Source organism: Scyliorhinus torazame, chromosome 7 (genome assembly GCF_047496885.1).
Source record: "Scyliorhinus torazame isolate Kashiwa2021f chromosome 7, sScyTor2.1, whole genome shotgun sequence".
NCBI classification, from domain to species: Eukaryota; Metazoa; Chordata; class Chondrichthyes; order Carcharhiniformes; family Scyliorhinidae; genus Scyliorhinus; species Scyliorhinus torazame.
Window position 1 is genome coordinate 121,041,667 of NC_092713.1, and position 20,030 is coordinate 121,061,696.

Below are 20,030 nucleotides of genomic sequence, written 5' to 3' on the forward strand. Positions count from 1 at the left end.
AAGCCCACCATCACTTTGTCAGTGCACCGAGCACTGCCAGACTTGCCAATGCCACCCACACCCCCAGAATGAATTTTAAAACATTCCTGCTGGTCACAACTTCATTGAGATTTAACAATGGGAGGATTTAATTTAGCTCTCGAGACATAATGCCATCAAATGACAAAAAAAAATCCAATTTCTTTGAATAGTTACAACAAAGGGCGGGAAATTAGTCTCCAGTCACATCCTTTTGAATCTAATTCACTAAGTGAAGTAAATAATTTCTATTGCATTTAAAAAAAGCCATATTTGTTAGGAAAAGTCGAATGTGGAATGATTATAAATATCATCATAAAGATTTCCTGATCTGTTTTGTAGCACTCAAAAAAAAACACGCAGTAAAAAACCTCTAGCTGGAAATTTGTGGGTTTCCTGTTTCTGCACAACTAAACAAAATGGAGTGCACTGATTAGGAATGTAGCACAGCGACAATTCCCCCTCAAAACTGCTATAATGAAGAATTAGCTGTCACAGTAACTGATGTGTGACTGAGCCTTACATCTATTTTTCAGCTCAGCGAGTAGTTTGCCATAATTCTATTTTAGTGCATCGGGAACACCTTTTGAAATCAGCAATTTTGACAGCAACAAAGATTGGCTCCCAGAGCTCTTTTAGAAAGGAGCTGGAGGCAAAATGCCGAAACAAGGGCAGTGCCAGACGTTTCCACAAGGTCTAGATTTGTCTTGCAATACTTGTGCAACCTGGATTGAGCAGAGGCAGAATTTGCTTCTCCAAATGTGCAGCTGCAGGAACAGTTGCTTGGGTGAATAGAGCATTTGAACTTTAGACTCCACTGATTTTGCAGCTTTGCTAAATTGAAGTGCATTATTAGCGCTTATTGAATTATTTCTTAAAATTATGCTCTTTAAGCTATTTTATTAAAATTAGACTCTTTAAGCTATCTTTAAAACAGTCCAAGAACCTGCATTTCTAATTGTACATTTGAAACTGAATTCTCAACACATTGGTAGATAAATTAATAACAAATGGTAATTCATGCTCTAACCCCACTTGAAATTGCCACAGTTTGAACAAAGTGCTTACCTTGATTTCCAGAAAGGGTCTGCTGTATTCTTTTAAATCTATTTCCACAGGACAAAGCAATAAAATGCACTTGTTCCTCCCTTGTATCAATAAATTAACTTCCTGTGACTTCCGGGTGCGGCGATGACCAGCTGAGTCGCACGTTTCGGCAGCTCCCGGTGAAACGGACTTTTGGGCTCTTGATAGGAGCCCCAACGGCAATTTTGACGGCTAAAAACACTGTGCGGTAAACCAGAAGGGAATCCCCCCTGGATACGGATGAAAAAAGGAGGAGAAAGTGGCCGGATTGCAGTGGATCCTTTAGAACAGCGGCAAGGAAGGCAAGCAAAAACCAAGATGGCATCGGAAGGTGGCAGTTTAACATGGGGCCCTGAACAACAAGAGTTCTTGAAATGCTGTGTGGAAGAGCTCAAAAAGGAAATGAAGAAAGCTGTTGGCCCCGATACTACAGGCGATCGAAGGGCTAAAGGAGGAACAAAAGACCCAGGAGCGGGAGCTTCGGGTCGTGAAGGCAAAGGCAGCCGAGAATGAGGACGACATACAGGGCCTGGTGGTGAAGACGGAGACGCATGAGGCACATCAGAAACGATGTGTGGAAAGGTTGGAGGCACTGGAGAACAACGCAAGGAGGAACAACCTGAGGATTCTTGGTCTTCCTGAAGGTGCGGAGGGAGCGGACGTCGGGGCATATGTGAGCACGATGCTGCACTCGTTAATGGGAGCGGAGGCCCCGGCGGGTCCGTTGGAGGTGGAGGGAGCATACAGAGTGATGGCGCGAGGACCGAGAGCAGGAGAAATTCCCAGAGCCATAGTGGTGAGATTCCTCCGTTTTAAGGATAGAGAAATGGTCCTTAGATGGGCAAAGAAAACTCGGAGCAGTAAATGGGAGAACGCGGTGATCCGCGTTTATCAAGACTGGAGTGCGGAGGTGGCGAGCTTTAATCGGGCCAAGGCGGTGCTTCATAAAAAGAAGATAAAATTTGGAATGTTGCAACCGGCAAGACTGTGGGTCACATATCGAGGGAGGCACCACTACTTTGAGACGGCGGATGAAGCGTGAACTTTTATTGTGGAAGAAAAACTGGAATGAGCGGGTTATTAAAAAGAATGTTTGGACAAAGTGGTGGGGCGAATGTGGGGGGCGAAGAGGGGGGTTAAAAAGGGGGGAAAGAGGAGTTTTATGTACTAATCCTGCGATGTGGTAACTTTTCTCTCTTCCACAGGTGGTGATGCGGGGAGGAGGGGAGGTGGAGGAGATGGGGCGTTGGCCATTGGGGGCGGGGCCAAGGGAGAAGCGCGGGCCTGGTTCCCGCGCTATGATAATCATGGCGGGAATAGAGAAGCAGGAAGGAGGGGGCGTCGCACGGTGCGAGCCGAGGTCACGGGGGGAAGCCGAGGTTGACCAGAGTTTGCTGACTTCTGGGAGCAACATGGGGGGAGTAATTACGCTAGCGGGGGATCTAGCGGGGGGGGGGGGGGGTGGGAGGGGGGAATTACTGGGTTGCTGCTGCTGGGGAGAGGGGGGAGCTGGTATGGGAGGGGATGGGCGGGGGGGCACCGCCTGGGGGAGATACAGCTGCGTGGGAACCGGGTGAGGAGCTGGAAAAAGGGGATGTCTAATCGACAGGGGGGGGGGGGGGGGGTAGGAAGCCCCCCAACCCGGCTGATCACGTGGAACGTGAGAGGGCTGAACGGGCCGATAAAGAGGGCACGGGTACTCGCACACCTTAAGAAACTTAAGGCAGATGTGGTTATGTTACAGGAAACGCACCTGAAACTGATAGACCAGGTTAGGCTACGCAAAGGATGGGTGGGGTAGGTGTTCCATTCGGGGCTAGATGCGAAAAACAGGGGGGTGGCTATATTAGTGGGGAAGCGGGTAATGTTCGAGGCAAAGACTATAGTGGCGGATAACGGGGGCAGATACGTGATGGTGAGTAGCAAACTACAGGGGGAGACGGTGGTTTTGGTAAACGTATATGCCCCGAACTGGGATGATGCCAATTTTATGAGGCGGATGCTAGGACGCATTCCGGACCTAGAGATGGGAAAGCTGATAATGGGGGGAAGATTTTAATACGGTGTTGGAACCAGGGCTGGATAGGTCGAAGTCCAGGACTGGAAGGAGGCCGGCAGCAGCCAAGGTACTTAAAGATTTTATGGAGCAGATGGGAGGTGTAGACCCGTGGAGATTTAGCAGACCTAGGAGTAAGGAGTTCTCGTTTTTCTCCTATGTCCATAAAGTCTACTCGCGAATAGACTTTTTTGTGCTGGGAAGGGCGTCGATCCCGAAGGTGAGGGGAACGGAGTATACGGCTATAGCCATTTCGGATCACGCTCCACACTGGGTAGACTTGGAGATAGGGGAGGAAACAGGAGGGCGCCCACCCTGGAGAATGGACATGGGACTAATGGCAGATGAGGGTGTGTGTCTAAGGGTGAGGGGGTGCATTGAAAAGTACTTGGAACTCAATGATAATGGGGAGGTCCAGGTGGGAGTGGTCTGGGAGGCGTTGAAGGCGGTGGTTAGAGGGGAGCTGATATCAATAAGGGCACATAAAGGGAAGCAGGAGAGGAAGGAACGGGAGCGGTTGCTGCAAAAACTTTTGAGGGTGGACAGACAATATGCGGAAGCACCGGAGGAGGGATTGTACAGGGAAAGGCAAAGGCTACATGTAGAATTTGACTTGCTGACTACGGGCACTGCAGAGGCACAATGGAGGAAGGCACAGGGTGTACAGTACGAATATGGGGAGAAGGCGGGCAGGTTGCTGGCACACCAATTGAGGAAAAGGGGAGCAGCGAGGGAAATAGGGGGAGTGAGGGATGAGGAAGGAGAGATGGAGCGGGGAGCGGAGAGAGTGAATGGAGTGTTCAAGACATTTTATAAAAAATTATATGAAGCTCAACCCCCGGATGGGAGGGAGAGAATGATGGGCTTCTTGGATCGGCTGGAATTTCCCAAGGTGGAAGAGCAGGAAAGGGTGGGACTGGGAGCACAGATCGGGGTAGAAGAAGTGGTGAAAGGAATTAGGAGCATGCAGGCGGGAAAGGCCCCGGGACCGGATGGATTCCCAGTCGAATTCTATAGAAAATATGTGGACTTGCTCGCCCCGGTACTGACGAGGACCTTTAATGAGGCAAAGGAAAGGGGACAACTGCCCCCGACTATATCGGAAGCAACGATATCGCTTCTCTTAAAGAAGGAAAAGGACCCGCTACAATGCGGGTCCTATAGACCTATTTCCCTCCTAAATGTAGATGCCAAGATCCTGGCCAAGGTAATGGCAATGAGAATAGAGGAATGTGTCCCGGGGGTGGTCCACGAGGACCAAACTGGGTTTGTGAAGGGGAGACAGCTGAACACGAATATACGGAGGCTGTTAGGGGTAATGATGATGGCCCCACCAGAGGGAGAAACGGAGATAGTAGTGGCGATGGATGCCGAGAAAGCATTTGATAGAGTGGAGTGGGATTATTTGTGGGAGGTGTTGAGGAGATTTGGTTTTGGAGAGGGGTATGTTAGATGGGTGCAGCTGTTGTATAGGGCCCCGATGGCGAGCGTGGTCACGAATGGACGGGGATCTGCATATTTTCGGCTCCATAGAGGGACAAGGCAGGGATGCCCTCTGTCCCCATTATTGTTTGCACTGGCGATTGAGCCCCTGGCGATAGCGTTGAGGGGTTCCAAGAAGTGGAGGGGAGTACTTAGAGGAGGAGAAGAACACCGGGTATCTTTGTATGCGGACGATTTGCTACTATACGTGGCAGACCCGGTGGAGGGGATGCCAGAAATAATGCGGATACTTGGGGAGTTTGGGGATTTTTCAGGGTATAAATTGAACATGGGGAAAAGTGAGTTGTTTGTGGTACATCCAGGGGAGCAGAGTAGAGAAATAGAGGACCTACCATTGAGGAAGGTAACAAGGGACTTTCGTTACCTGGGGATCCAGATAGCCAAGAATTGGGGCACATTGCATAGGTTAAATTTAACGCGGTTGGTGGAACAAATGGAGGAGGATTTTAAGAGATGGGATATGGTATCCCTGTCACTGGCAGGGAGCGTGCAGGCGGTTAAGATGGTGGTCCTCCCGAGATTCCTCTTTGTGTTTCAGTGCCTCCCGGTGGTGATCACAAAGGCTTTTTTAAAAGGATTGAAAAGAGCATCATGGGTTTTGTGTGGGCCGGGAAGACCCCGAGAGTGAGGAAGGGATTCTTACAGCGTAGCAGGGATAGGGGGGGGCTGGCACTACCGAGCCTAAGTGAGTATTATTGGGCTGCTAATATTTCAATGGTGAGTAAGTGGTTGGGAGAGGAGGAGGGAGCGGCGTGGAAGAGATTAGAGAGGGCGTCCTGTAGGGGGACTAGCCTACAGGCTATGGTGACAGCCCCATTGCCGTTCTCACCGAGGAACTACACCACAAGCCCGGTGGTGGTGGCTACACTGAAGGTTTGGGGACAGTGGAGACGGCATCGGGGAAAGACTGGAGCCTTGGGGGGGTCCCCGATAAGAAACAACCATAGGTTTGCCCCGGGGGGAATGGATGGGGGATATGGAATGTGGCAAAGAGCAGGAATAACGCAACTGAAAGATCTGGTTGTGGATGGGAAGTTCGCGAGTCTGGGAGCGCTGACTGAGAAATATGGGTTGCCCCAAGGGAATGCATTCAGGTATATGCAACTGAGGGCTTTTGCGAGGCAACAGGTGAGGGAATTCCCGCAGCTCCCGACACAAGAGGTGCAGGACAGAGTGATCTCAAAGACATGGGTGGGGGATGGTAAGGTGTCAGATATATATAGGGAAATGAGGGACGAAGGGGAGACTATGGTAGATGAACTAAAAGGGAAATGGGAAGAAGAGCTGGGGGAGGAGATCGAGGAGGGGCTGTGGGCAGATGCCCTAAGCAGGGTAAACGCGTCGTCCTCGTGTGCCAGGCTAAGCCTGATTCAGTTTAAGGTATTACACAGGGCGCATATGACTGGAGCACAGCTCAGTAAATTTTTTGGGGTGGAGGATAGGTGTGCAAGGTGCTCGAGAAGCCCAGCGAATCATACCCATATGTGTTGGTCATGCCCGGCACTACAGGGGTTTTGGATGGGGGTGACAAAGGTGCTTTCAAAAGTAGTGCGGGTCCGGGTCGAACCAAGCTGGGGGTTGGCTATATTTGGGGTTGCACAAGAGCCGAGAGTGCAGGAGGCGAGAGAGGCCGATGTTTTGGCCTTTGCGTCCCTAGTAGCCCAGCGCAGGATATTGTTAATGTGGAAAGAAGCCAAGCCCCCGGGGGTGGAGACCTGGATAAATGACATGGCAGGGTTTATAAAGCTAGAGCGGATTAAGTTCGTTCTAAGGGGGTCGGCTCAAGGGTTCACCAGGCGGTGGCAACCGTTCATCGAATACCTCGCAGAAAGATAGATGGAATGGAAAAAAGAAGGCAGCAGCAGCAGCCCAGGATCGGGGGGGGGAAACCAGAAGGACTCTCAGGGTTGTTAATATATACTGTATAATATGTATAGGTCGTTGCTACAGATAATTATATATTGGACTGTTAAATTATATTTTTGGAGAGTGTTACTTGTGATAAGGCAGTTGCCAATTAGGGTTAGTTTTCATTTTTGTTATTTATTATTTATTCATTTTTTTTTGTTTATAAAATAGGTCATTGTTATTTGTGTTGTTATAATATTGTGTAAAGGATGCACAATGTACTGTGTTGGTTGACCAAAAATTTTCAATAAAATATTTATTTAAAAAAAAATTAACTTCCTGTCCTTTAACTTTACGCCAACAATGCAGCATAATCCTGGATGCATCTAGTTCTATTCTATTTGTTGCTTTTTAAGTCTAGAAGCCAAACAATATTAAGTTAGATACAAAGAACACCTTCAGGGGTTTTAAAATAGAACCTCAAGGCACTTAACCAGGTGAGTCATGAGTTTGAATGTTAGCCCTGACTGACATTTAATATTAGTCCCCTTGAGGTCTGTCAGGTTTTGCATCAGCTTGCTAACGGTTCGAAGGGTATATTTACATTGCAGCTTTCAATCTCAGAACAGTAGCTGCAGTTGCTTTTTATTTGGTTTTAGGATATGGTGATACTTCATCTCTAGTTGCCCTTGGCACATTAGCAGTCAACCACATTGTGTGGGGTCTGGATCATGCATAAAGGAGACCATGTAGGCTTGGTACATTTCTTTCTCAGAAGACAAATGTAAACAATTTGTTGCCTGCTACCAGGGTCATGTTATCTGATGTTAGCAAACTTATTTCCACAACTTCCCATGCTGGGAATTGAACTCTTCATCTCTGGGTTGCAAGTTTGGGTTCCAGCCATGACACAATCCATCTTGTGCTGCCAGTCTGGAACTGTAATGATCAAACCCAAGATACAGTGGTGCATGTGCCAAGATGTGTGGCCAGCAATCTTTCCCAACAGTTATCTTCAATGCAGAAACCTACACAGGGTAAACAGCTATTTGCCCGAGGAACATCTTGCGCATGGGGAATCAATGCAAATGTGCGCAGTGCCACTTGAAGTTCTGATAATAGAACAAACTCTTGGCCAAAATGTTAAGAAAGTGTGGGAAAAGTAAGTCCCATTGCTAAACTTTTAAAAATTGAGGTTAGATGGGTTTACACTGCAGACAAGATTGCAATGGATCTCTAAGCAGCTTATAAACCATGCTTTGCACTTTACTAAATTTAAATTTCATGAGGTACCAAAAGGGTTGGAGACCACCCAATCCAAAGAGTCTCATTCAGGAATCATGTTGGAACTTGACTCTGGATTTAAGTAGTGAGTTTTGCATCTGGTCGAAGTCAAAATCACTTTGCATCCTTATTAATCTTACTGTTCGAGCTTCTAGAATAATTAGAAAACTGCTTGTACTTCATACAATTATATGACAGATGCAGAACTTGAGTTTTTCACTCTTTATAAATGGTAGACTATAAGCCAGTCATATTTCATTAATTACTCTTATTTGTTGCAAGTCAATCTTCATGTACAGGCAGGACTTGAATAATAATCTGTCTATCTATGCTGTAGTTAATGAAATACAGTTACATATGAAATTAGTGATAAATTATTAAATGATACAGCTATATGCATTGAAGTCCATGACAATGTTCTCTCTGCAAATTAGACAGTTAGCTCTAGAAATCAGAAAGCATTGGAAAAGAACACAACAGGGAGACATCCTATAAAATATCACATTGTGGTTTGGCTGCTGGAATTTTATCAAGACCAAATGGATAGGATTGAAGTCCTTTTCTGATGGCTTTCTGTAAATAAGCAGGAATCTATGTCTACATGACCAAAACAGCTCTGTGATTCGCATCTATTTTAATTTCACAAAAAATGTAATTTTGCAGAAGCAGAATTTTACCTTGTGTAAATAAATATGCACATAGGCACATTTCTGATGGTGGCAGGACAAGCTGAGAAGGTGGTTTAAAAAAATACATTTGGCTTTATTAATGGAGGTACAGAATACAGAAAGAAAATGATGCTAAACCTTTACAAGTCACTGGTTAGGCCTCAGCCAGAGCACGATGATCAATTCTGAGCACCAAAGAATACCAGGCATGATAAAGATGGTACCCAAGAGATTTACTGGAATGGTACAGGAATGAGGGACTTCAGTTACATGGAGAGACTTGGATCCTAGAATAGGGAAAATTTCACAATTTCACCAAACTTGGACGAGTGACAAACAGTGAAGATGATAGCAATTGCCTGGAACTGAACATAGATAGGCAGCAGAATGGACAAATGGCAGGTAGCGGGCGCGATCTCCCGGATATTCCACAATGCATGCTCGCCGTGGATTTCCCAGAGGCGTGGGGTGGATTCAACGGGAAATCCCATTAACAGCAGTGGGACCAGAATATCTCTCCTCCGGCCAACCAGGCCGCCTGCTGCCACCGAGAAACATGTTGCGGGAAGGCCACAGAATCTTGCCCTGAATTTAATACAGAGAAGTATGAGGCAATGAATTTTGGCAGAATGGATAGGGAGAAGCAATATAAACTTAGTGGCACAATTTGAAATAACATGCAGGAACAAAGGAATCTGAGGTTACAAGTGCATCGGTCTTTGAAAATGGCAGAAGATACTGAGAGAATGATTCGCAAAGCACATGGTATCTTGGGATTCAAAATAGAGGCATTGGATACAAAAGCAAGCAAGTTATGCTGAAACTTTACAAAGTTCTGTTTGGACCCCAACTAGAATATTACATCCAGTTCTGGTCACGACACTTCAGGGAGGATGTGAACGTCCTCGAGAGGTTGGAGAGGAGATTTAATTAAATTGTTCCAGGGATGGAACTGGTTTAGTTCCAAGGTGAGGATGGGGAGGTTGTTTTCCTTGGAGCAAAGACATTGGAGAAAGATTTGATAGAGGTGCATAAGAGTATGACAGGCTTGGATAAGGTGGACAAGGAAACACTGTTCCCATGATGGTACAAGGACTGCGGACACCGATCTGAGATTTTTGGGAAAGAGATGCAGGGGAATGTGGTAGTGACTTGGGACTCACTAGCCACAAGGGTGGTGAGAAACCATAATAATCAAAGATTTCATAAAGAATTTGGAAGGACACTTGAAGGAAATAAACTTGCAGGGTTAGGGGGGGATTGAGAGGAGCCGTGGAACTAACATGATTGGTCCGGACGGAGATGTTATGGATTGTGATTTTTGAGCAATTTAACAGGACAAAAACAGAGCGCCATTTGGGGCACCTTTAGCGAGGTGTTTCTCGGCAGGACGATACTGTTATTTAACGGGACTTTGCCATTTTTTAGCCTCAGCAAGGAACACCCCGCTGAGGGTGCATTTACCTCATTTCCTGCACTAACGAGCTCGGCTCGCCAGTGCAGGAAGAGTATTTGCAGATTGGGGCACCATTTGTTATTTGCCGTCCTGATCTCTCGACCCCCTCATCCAGCCCACCACTGCCTCTGAACTCCCCCCCCCACCCCCCACCCCCCAACTGCACCCAACTCACCTCTCAGGGAGTCCTTGAGCCCCCCTCACCGCATATCTTAAGGGAAGAGCAGCCCTGAGCCCGATCCCTGGCGCGGGCAATCTAGCACCCGAGCACCTTGGCACTGACAGCCAAGGTGCCCAGGTACCTGCAGGAGTGCCAGTGTGTCACCCTGCCAGAACCCAACAGCCAGGGGGTTCTCTAACGATCTCGCAAGGCATTTCGAGCATCGCAAATCGCGCACTATGACTCTATCAATTATTCTAATCTGGGATTGCTCTCCTTACAGCTGAGAAGGTGAAGAGGTTTAATGGAGGAGTTCAGAATCATGAAAAACTGAATCAAGAGAAACCATTTCCAGTGGCACACGGTTTGGTCATCAGAGGACACAGATTGAAATCGATTGGCAAAAGAACCAGAGGAGACTAGAGAAAACATTTTCTTTCGCACAGTGAGTCATTGAAATGGGGAATACATTGCCTAATAAGATTCAAAATTAATTTGAAGGACTATGGGGCAAGAGTGGGGATTGTGGAGGAAGTGAGATGAATTGGAAAGCTCTATCAAAGAGCTAGCAAAGAACATGATGGCAGAACGGCCTCCTTCTGTGCTGCAGTAGGGCAACTGTGGCTCAATTGGTGGCAGTGCTGTTTTTGACTCAGAAAGTTGTGGATTTAAATCCTACTCCGAGAAATATCAGTACAGTACTGAGACAGTGCTGCACTGGTGGAGGTGCTATCTTTCCGATGAGACACTAAACTTCGTCTGCTCTCTCACATGAATGCAAAAGATCCCTGGTATTAATACAAGGAAGGTCAGGAAAGTGATCCTCTTTGTCCTGGTCAATATTTATCCATCCAACAAGAGAACCAATTATCTGGTGATCATCACATGGTTGTTTGTAGGATCTTGCTCTGCATAAACTGGCTAATGTGGTACCCACATTACAACAGTGACCACACTTCATCGGCTGAAAAGTACATTGGGACATTCTGCGGTCATTAAATGCACGATACAAATGCAAGTTTTCCTTTTTCCCACTCTTGTGATACGGCAATATAAATAATCTGATCATTATAACACTGAATGCAAAATTCAGTTTATAACAACACACTTCAATTTATGTGAAAAGCTTTAGTTTTATACAACATAGCAGGATAAAGATTAGGATTGAGAATGACGTAAGTGGGACAAAATGACTAAGTATCCCTAAGTGAAAGAGGGTAAATTATGAGGAACTGAAGGTGGATCGAAAGAAACAAGGATAAAATTAAAATTAAAGAAACAAAGAAATAGTGGGAAATCTTTAAAAGGGGAACCATCGGAGTTCAAGAGAAACTAAGTGCCAAAAACAAAGAAGTTAATATCAAGCACTTTGAATGAATAATGAACGAAAATTGAATTGTAGGTTCAAAGCGTACTCCAGAGAAATACCAGTACAGTACTGAGACAGTGCTGCACTGGTGGAGTGTTTCTGATGTGACACTAAACCGCGTCTGCTCACTCACATGAATGCAAAAGATCCCTTGTATTAATTCAAGCAAGGTCAGGAATGTGATCCCCTTTGTCCTGGTCAATATGAAATTGAATCTAAAGTAAAAGACATAAAAATTAGAGGGGAAAGAAGAGGAGGGCAAAATGAAGTATGAAGAATTTCGGACACGACTTTTCTTTTATTTGTTTGTGGGACATGGGCCTCGCTGCCTAGGCCAGCATTTATTACCCATCCCGAATTGCCCTTGAGAACGCGATGGTGAGCTACCTTCTTGAACTGCGGCAGTCCATGTGGTGTTGGTACAACCAGAGCACTGAGAGGAACACAGTCCAAGGATTTTGACCCAGGGACAGTGAAGGATGGTGTCCGATTTTGATGGGCACCTGCATAGGATATTCCGATACATCTACTGCCCTTGTCCTTCTGACAAAGGTCGCAGGCTTGGAAAATGTTGTTGAAGGGGGCTTGGTGAGTTGATGCAATGCATCTTGTAAATGGTACGCATCACTGCCACTGTGTGCTGGTGGCAGAGGAAGTGAATGTGGGATTGGAACTTTTATTTTTGGAGCGTTAGACCAGGCCTCTTTATTATTAATCCATTACTAACATTAACTCTATGACAAAGAGTCATCCAGAGTTGAAACGTAAGCTCCCTTCCCTCTCTACAGAGATTCCGTCAGACCTGCTGTGATTGTCCAGCATTTTCTGTTTTTGTTTCAGATTTCAGCATCCGCAGTAATTTGCTTTTAACTCGATGCTACCATTTCAAAAAATAAAATCAGGAAGTACTGAACTACACATGGATTGACAAAAATGCTAACAGGAATTACAAGGATGTTTCCAGAACTGAGATATTACAGCTATTGAGGAAGATTGAACAAGCTGTTTGTTTTCTTTAGAAAAAAAGAGAAAACTTAGAGGAGACTTGATAGAAGTTTTCAAAATTATGAATGGGTTGATACGGAGAAAGCATATTCACTGGAAGGAAAATCCAAAACTAGAAGCCATTTCTTTACTCAAATAGTCATTCAAACGTGGAATTCACTACCAAAGGAATAGGGCGAGACAAAAAATGTAAATGCTTTCAAAAGGAAGCTACTAAGTACTTGAGAGAAAGGAGAAAGGCTGAGAGGAAGTAGATGGAATTGGAAGAGACTCATGTGGAGGATAACAAACTAGTTGTGCCAAATGGCCTGTATACTCTGTATAATTCTACACAACTGGTGACAAATTGATGCCAATGGATTCCTTCTGATTCTGTTCCCATTACTGCATTTTCCACAAGTAAATTGTTGCTCCAGTTTATAACTCTATTACATCAAGCATAAAAATAATTCACAATAGGCTGAATAGTCAGAGTTCAGGTGATGGGCTTTCTTTCTGCTTTATTTTAAACGAAACAATGCATCTCTGATATATTTGTCTCAGACATGCAACACAATAACCCTCTACTTATCACAGCATATTGTTGTCTTCACTGAACTGGAGATAATTAAATTGTTGTTTACTTAAATTGTTGCTTAAACATTGAGTTTCAGTTTACAGATCAGCTACAGATTACGAAAAAGAGATTTACTGATAATAGATTGGTTTGCAATACTTCTCCCAAATTAATGATATTATGCCAAACCTGAGCTTTCTATGCAAGATGCCGCTGCTCCGCTTAAAACTCTCATGTTCTAACCAAAAGCGCCTACATATATTCTATTATTGAAAGCTAAGAAATTCCATTTGAAAAATCTTGAACTATTTTACTCACCTTCTGACGAGCTATGGGTAAACGTCATGTAGGAAGCACTTCAAACAGGCAAGTGTACCTGACCTGTCAATCACTTATTTACTGTTAAAGGGACAGGAGGAAGTTGAATACCAGGCTTACCAAAGACCCCACCACGTTGAAACGGAGAAACAAAGGAAAATTGGCGTCGCTGTTGGAAACCAATCATCTCAGTACCAAGACATTACTACAGAAGTTCTTCGTAGCAGCTTCCCAGGCCCAACTCACTTCAGCTGTTATGTCAATCACATACCTACCTTCATAAGGTCAGAAGTAGAGCAGTTTGCTGATGATTGCACAGCGTCTAACTCCACTCATAATTCCTCAGATAATAAAGTAGTCCATGCCTGTGGCACGCACAGATGACATTCATGTTATTCAAATGCCAGGAAGTGACCATCATTAAACAAGAGAAGCCTAACTGTCTCCCCCACTGACATTCAATGAATGACATTGACACAACTGGATTTCCAACTGCTAATACCCTGCGTGTCAAAATTGACCAGAATCAGGGTGGCATGTGGCGCAGTGGCTAGCACTGGGACTGCGGCGCGGAGGACCTGGGTTCAAATCCCGGCCCTGGGTCACTGTCCGTGTGGAGTACGCACATTCTCCCCATGTCTGCGTGGGTTTCACCCCCACAACCCAAAGATGTGCAGGTTAGGTGGATTGGTCATGCTAAATTGCCCCTTAATTGAAAAAAATAATAATTGGGTACTCTAATTTTTTATTTTAAAAAAATTGACCAGAATCTCAATTGGGCCAGCCATATAAATGCTGTGGTCGCTAGAGCAGCAGGTCAACAGTTGGGTATTCTATCATGTGCTACTCACCTCTTGACTCCTCAAAGCCTCTCCATCACGTTCAAGCTATGTCTGGAGTCTGGTCAAATACTCTGCACAAACTTTGACGAGTCCTGATGTGGAGATGCCGGCGTTGGACTTGGGTGGGCACAGTGAGAAGTCATACAACACCTGTTTAAAGTCCAATTGGTTTGTTTGGTATCACTAGCTTTCAGAGCACAGCTCCTTCATCAGGTTGATGAGTCCAGCTGTAACAAAACCCAAGAAACCTGACACTATTTCGGACAAAGAATTCTGCCAGATCGGCACATCATCCATCAGCCTAAATAACTGCAGTGTGCACTATCTAGTCGCCTAACCAGTGGCAGTGTGTATTACCTACTGGATATACTGTAATAGTAGCTTGCCAAGGTTTGTTCTACAACAACTCCCAAACCTTATCAAGTTACTATTGCAGAGTGAGTGTGAGAATAGATTATGTGCTGGGGAAAAAATGAACCCAAAATTACTTTATTAACATATAAATAGCAATGAGATGGCCAAAGAAGAAGAGTGGAAGCAATTAGGTTATAAAGAGAGAGATCCTCTTGCCAAAACAGAGGGCATCATGTTGGCACTGGACGAATGCTTCACTAAAGATGAGGATGCTGCCCATACATCAGTACGGCAGGAGGTAATAGCTGTAAGGGATAAGAAAAATGTAGGGCACCTTCACAACATGGACTGCAGCAGTTCAAGAGGATGGCCCACCATCATGTTGACAAAGGCAATTAGAGGTGGGCAATAACTGACAGTCTTGCCAGCAATGCCCACATTCCAAGAGTGAGTTGAGATAAACATTTGATGTGCATTCTCATATTTTTGCAATACATGTTACTGGTAACATCTTCATCTGCATCAGCCTGGGCGTACACAACCTGCTGCATTCTGAGGTTTCTTGTTGCTCTTGGAGGGTGAATCTATTTTCTTGTTAAAAGGAAAGCAATACTCGTGACACTAATAAAGATTATTATTATATTCGCAATGATCAGAGAGCATGAATCGAAGATAATCATTTTGATTTTCACTAGATTTGTGTAGGACTAAAATTAATATTTCTGTGGTGCTCCAAAAATATTCCCTTGATATTTACTCAGCTCACATATTCTGTACTCTTCTGTTCAGTAGTGACTGCATCTCATTTATTTCTGCCCCTTTAGCAAAAGCACACATTTATGATGGAAATTAGATGCTCAATAATCTGCGAAAACACTCTACAACATTGCAACTACAATTTTGCCAATCTTTGTACAGCTATTTATCACAGTTATATTTTTGTTCTCCTTTGGCTGAATACATTAAAACATTATGAATTTAGTACAGGATTGAAAGAAGAAGTTTATTCATACAAGGTGTAATTCCGTAGAAGCTTTAACATAATATCCCCAAATACATCACAGAGGACAGAAAGAGGCCACTTGGCCTCTCGAATACCAGCTTCCGCTACTTGGGGGTCCGTGTAGCTGATAATTGGGCCTCACGTCCCAAGTTAAATTATTCAGGGCTCATCAGTGGTTTCAGGGTGGATCTGCAGAGCTAAAGTTGCCTCTCTCTGTCCCTGGCAGGTAGGATCCAAACGATTAAACTGAACGTACTTCCCAGATTTTTCTTTTCCTTTCAATATATCCCTATTTTTTTGCCCAAATCACTTTTTATTAAGGTCAACAAATTGATTTCAGCTTTCATTTGGCCAGGTATATGTCTCAGAGTCCGCAGTGTTCTGCTTCGGAGAGACAGAGGATCAGGAGGCTTGACCCTCCCGAATCTTTTGTTTTACAATTGTGCTGCACTTTTCTCCACGTCGTCTCTATCTCCTATTTTCAATAATCAACTTTATTGCCTTTAAGTTTGGACCTTTTGTTTAAGTCTTGGAAGGCATGAGGACCTGTGCATTTTGGAGATCTATTCGTAGAGGGGAGTTTTAACAGTTTTGAGGAGCTGTCTGACAAGTTTCAGTTGCCCAGTTCTAACTTCTTTCGTTATTTTCAAATCTGTGACATTCCTCCTCAGTTCTTTCCTTCTTTTCCTTTAAAGCCCCCCTCCTTGCTGAAGAAGGTTTTGCCCTTGGCACAGACTGACAAGGTGTCTATTTTGGATCTGTATGGCCTTATTTTTTCTGCAGATCCCACCCCTCTGGAGGTGAAGGAAAAATGGGAGAGGGAACTGGGTCCTGAACTTACTGATGAAGCTCGGAGGGAAGCTCTCAACAGAGTGGACTCCACTTCTTCCTGTGCCCGACTAAGTCTGATCCAATTCAAAAGATTGCACAGAACGCATTGGACCAAGGCAAGGATGAGTGGGTTTTTCCAGGATGTGGAAGACTGTGGTGATATGCCGGTAGGCTATATCATGGATGGATGGTGTGTGACCTCCAACCAGCAGGTCGCGGTGCAGACACACCATGCGGCTCAAGACCAAGGTCATGGGACCAGCGACTCCCATATAAGGGGAGACACACCGGCCGTGATCAGAAGATTGCAGATGGTAGTTAAGACATACAAGTGAATGGTTGGAGCTCGGTGTCGTGCCAGAGGAATAATAAGCAGACTCCATGGTAACGTACTCTGTGACAGATTGCTATCTTACCACACAAGACTCAATAAAGATCCTGGTGTTTGGTGGAATCCTTTGTAAGATATAGAAGACCAAACACAACAGAAGACAAATGTGGTCGTTGGTCGCTTGCGCCAACTAACCACACTCACATGTTTTGGTCTTGTCCTAAACTTGTGAGCTTCTGGATTTCCCTTTTTAATACTATTTCGGAGATTCTTCGGGTGGCTCCAGAAGCAAACCCATTAATAGCCACATTTGGGGTCTCGGACTCACCGACATTTCATTCTGGTAAAGGTGATGCTCTCACCTTTGCCTCTTTAGTGGCTAGGCTGCGAATATTGCTTGGCTGGAGGTCTCCCACACCGCCTAGTGCTTCCACCTGGTTGGTCGGTATGGTGTCTTTCCTGCACTTGGAAAAAATTAGGTATACCATCGTGGGTCAGTGGGGAAGTTCTACCTGAGGTGGCAACTATTTATCTCCTTTTTTAAAGATTTAGACACTGTCAACTGTTAGGGGGTTCAGTTTATGGGGGGAGGCTTAAGCTTTATATTACAATTTTGATGAAAGATGTATGTATAGCTTTTTGACTTTGTACTTTTATATCTTTGACATTTGATTGTTTATAATCTGGTTAGAGTCTGTGAATGAAAATACAATAAATATGTGTTTAAAAAATTAAAAAGGGGAAATGAAGTGGAATATTTGAGGAAGGGATGCCAGTGTAAGTCACGTCAGCAACTAAGGGCCACGCTGTCATCGACGGGGCAAAGGTGGTGGGAGTGGATGGAAAAAAACCGGAGTCAGAGGATTGAAGAGTTTGGAGGGGTGTGGTTGTAGGACTGGAGGAGTTTACAGAGATAAAGATGGGTACTTTAAACATGGGAATGAGAGTTTCAAAGTTGAGGCATTGGTGGGACTGGGAGTCAATGTAAATCAGTGAACACAGAGATGACAGGCAAACAGAATTCGATGGAGATGTAACGGGCAGCAGAGTTTCCAATGAAGTCCAGTTTATGGAGAGTGTAGAATAGAAGGTCGGTCAATGATTAGCTGGAGAGAAAGGGATGAAATTGGATGATAAAAATTATTTTATTTGTTCCAAACTACTTACAATTTTTTTCTTACTGAATGTGGAATGTCAGTACAGTGAGTCAGTATTTAGCACTGAGTAAATTAATGTTGTGGTTTGATTTACAGTGAAATTCCTTCCATTCTTTTTTTTGTACAGGATGTGGGCATGGCTGGTTAGGCCAGCATTTATTGCCCATCCTAGTTGCCCTTCAGAAGGTGGTGGTGAGTTGCCTTCTTGAACCGCTGCAGTCCTTGAGCTGTAGGTACACCCACTGTGCTGTTAGTGAGGGAGTTCCAGGATTTTGCCCCAGAGACAGTGACATAACGATGATATATTTCCAAGTCAGGGTGGTCAGTGCCTTGGAAGGGAACGTCCGGGTGTCAGGGTTTCCAGGTATGTGCTGCTCTTGTCCTTCTAGATGGTAGTGGTCATGAGTTTGGAAGGTGCTGTCTAAGGATAATCATATAAAATTGGGCAGTGGGGAGGATTTTCTGTGTGCACAAAACCAAAATTATATTTTGTATCGCGTGCAGGGGCTACGGTTAGTAATTTTAATGCTAGTAATTTAACATTCTCGAGGTCAGATTTTAAATATTACAATGTGGCTTTTTTTTATTACAGGTGTGAATATTTTAATATTACAAAAATAAGTTACGAATAATATGTTTAAGTGTTTCAAACACTACAAGTAAATATATTAACATTTAATCACGTAGGTGACTATTTTAAATAAGTGTGGACACATGCCGAGGAGGATCTAATAAACCTATTTCACTTGCCTTTTGTAATAGGTATCACTCTTGTTGAACTTGGGTTAAAATTCCAGAGGTGAATGGATAACATAATGTACTAACGTGAACTTCCTCCACTATTGGCTCTCTGTGACGAGTGTGTACCACTTTGAGGTGGTGTACCAGCAGCGAGCCAAGGCTTCATCAACACCACCTTACAAACCAACCACACAGAAGGACAAGCACAAGTGCAAGGAAACACCAACACCTTCAAGCTCCACTCTTACATGCCACTCCAGCTTAGACATATATTGCCATTCCTTCAACGTTGCTGGGTCAAAATGTTGGAACCCGCCACCGAGCAGCACTCTGGGAGCACCTTCAAGACTTGCAGTGCAGCAGGGTTAGAGCAATAAATGTTAGTCTTGCTAGTGACAGCCACGTACCCAGAATGAGTAAAAGAAAGCTTGTCTCTGCATTAGAAGGCATCAGGATTCAACCTGTTCAAACTCAACCTGGTCAGTAAAAAAGTATTTTAGAAATTTGATTCTTTTAAATTGAAACATTAAGATTGCTTAATTAGGGTTTAAGGTATGCATTCTCAACAATCTATAGCAATCATAAATCTGTTCTCCCGAATACTTCCACAGAATTTTTTTTTAACTCTAATGACATCTCCCATTCCAAGTGCCTGTTGACAATATTTATCAAGATGAGTTTTGTTTCTTTTCAATGCGTAGAAAGGCTATTTTCTTGATTTGGGTTACAGAACAACACCACAGCTTAGTAAGGTTCATCACCAATAAAAGTGCCCTGTCGATTTATCATCATTTGTAACACTGTGGTACAGAGGCACATTCATATTTGCCAGCTGTGCACATAGTATACATACAGTTCAGAGGCAAACAAGACATCTTTCGCAGAACAAACTGACATAACTCACACAAATTCAAAGCCGCAGTGACAAGGCAAATTGTCCTGAAGCTGCTGGAAGATAACAAGTCACATTTTAACCTGCTCTCTTCAGTGACTCTGCATGTGACAAGGGCACTGCCCAAAGTCAGTGAGGTTCTTTTTAAACCTGTGTATGTCAGGTCTGAGGGGCATGATTGCAATTTTATCAGTGATTCTTCTGCTGTGTCCACCCAGAGACATAGCAGAGCAAAACCAAAAGATTCCCAAGATGGCAAAGTTTTTGTACCTCAAAAAAACATGCCTTCTGCAAAAATCATTTTGTACGTTTCAAGGACAGAAAGGAGTGAGAGAGGGCAGCAAGCACTACATTTGTCAGTGCCAACTGTTATACAGGCCACACTTAACACAAATTACTTCATTCAAATTGTCTGATAACTCTAAGTTTTATGTCGATGAATTGAATCTATGTTTAGTCAAGACAATATTCTTAACTACAGAGATTCCTTTACAAACTTTTTTTTCTAATACTGAGTGCTACTCAAATCAGATTCACATTGTACTTGCATCT

At 44.2% G+C, this 20,030-nt stretch overlaps 1 protein-coding gene and 1 long non-coding RNA gene across 3 annotated transcripts in view; both read right to left on the bottom strand.

Annotated features, from left to right (window-relative positions):
* The window catches only part of camsap2a (calmodulin regulated spectrin-associated protein family, member 2a), a 331,161-nt gene that overhangs the window by 266,096 nt on the left and 45,035 nt on the right, over positions 1-20,030 (bottom strand). The window lies entirely within an intron of this gene.
* LOC140426532 (uncharacterized) lies at positions 8,003-10,975 on the bottom strand. Its single transcript, XR_011948220.1, has 2 exons — positions 10,851-10,975; positions 8,003-9,048 (listed from the first exon to the last, which is right to left on the bottom strand). It is a non-coding gene; the product is annotated as an uncharacterized lncRNA (long non-coding RNA).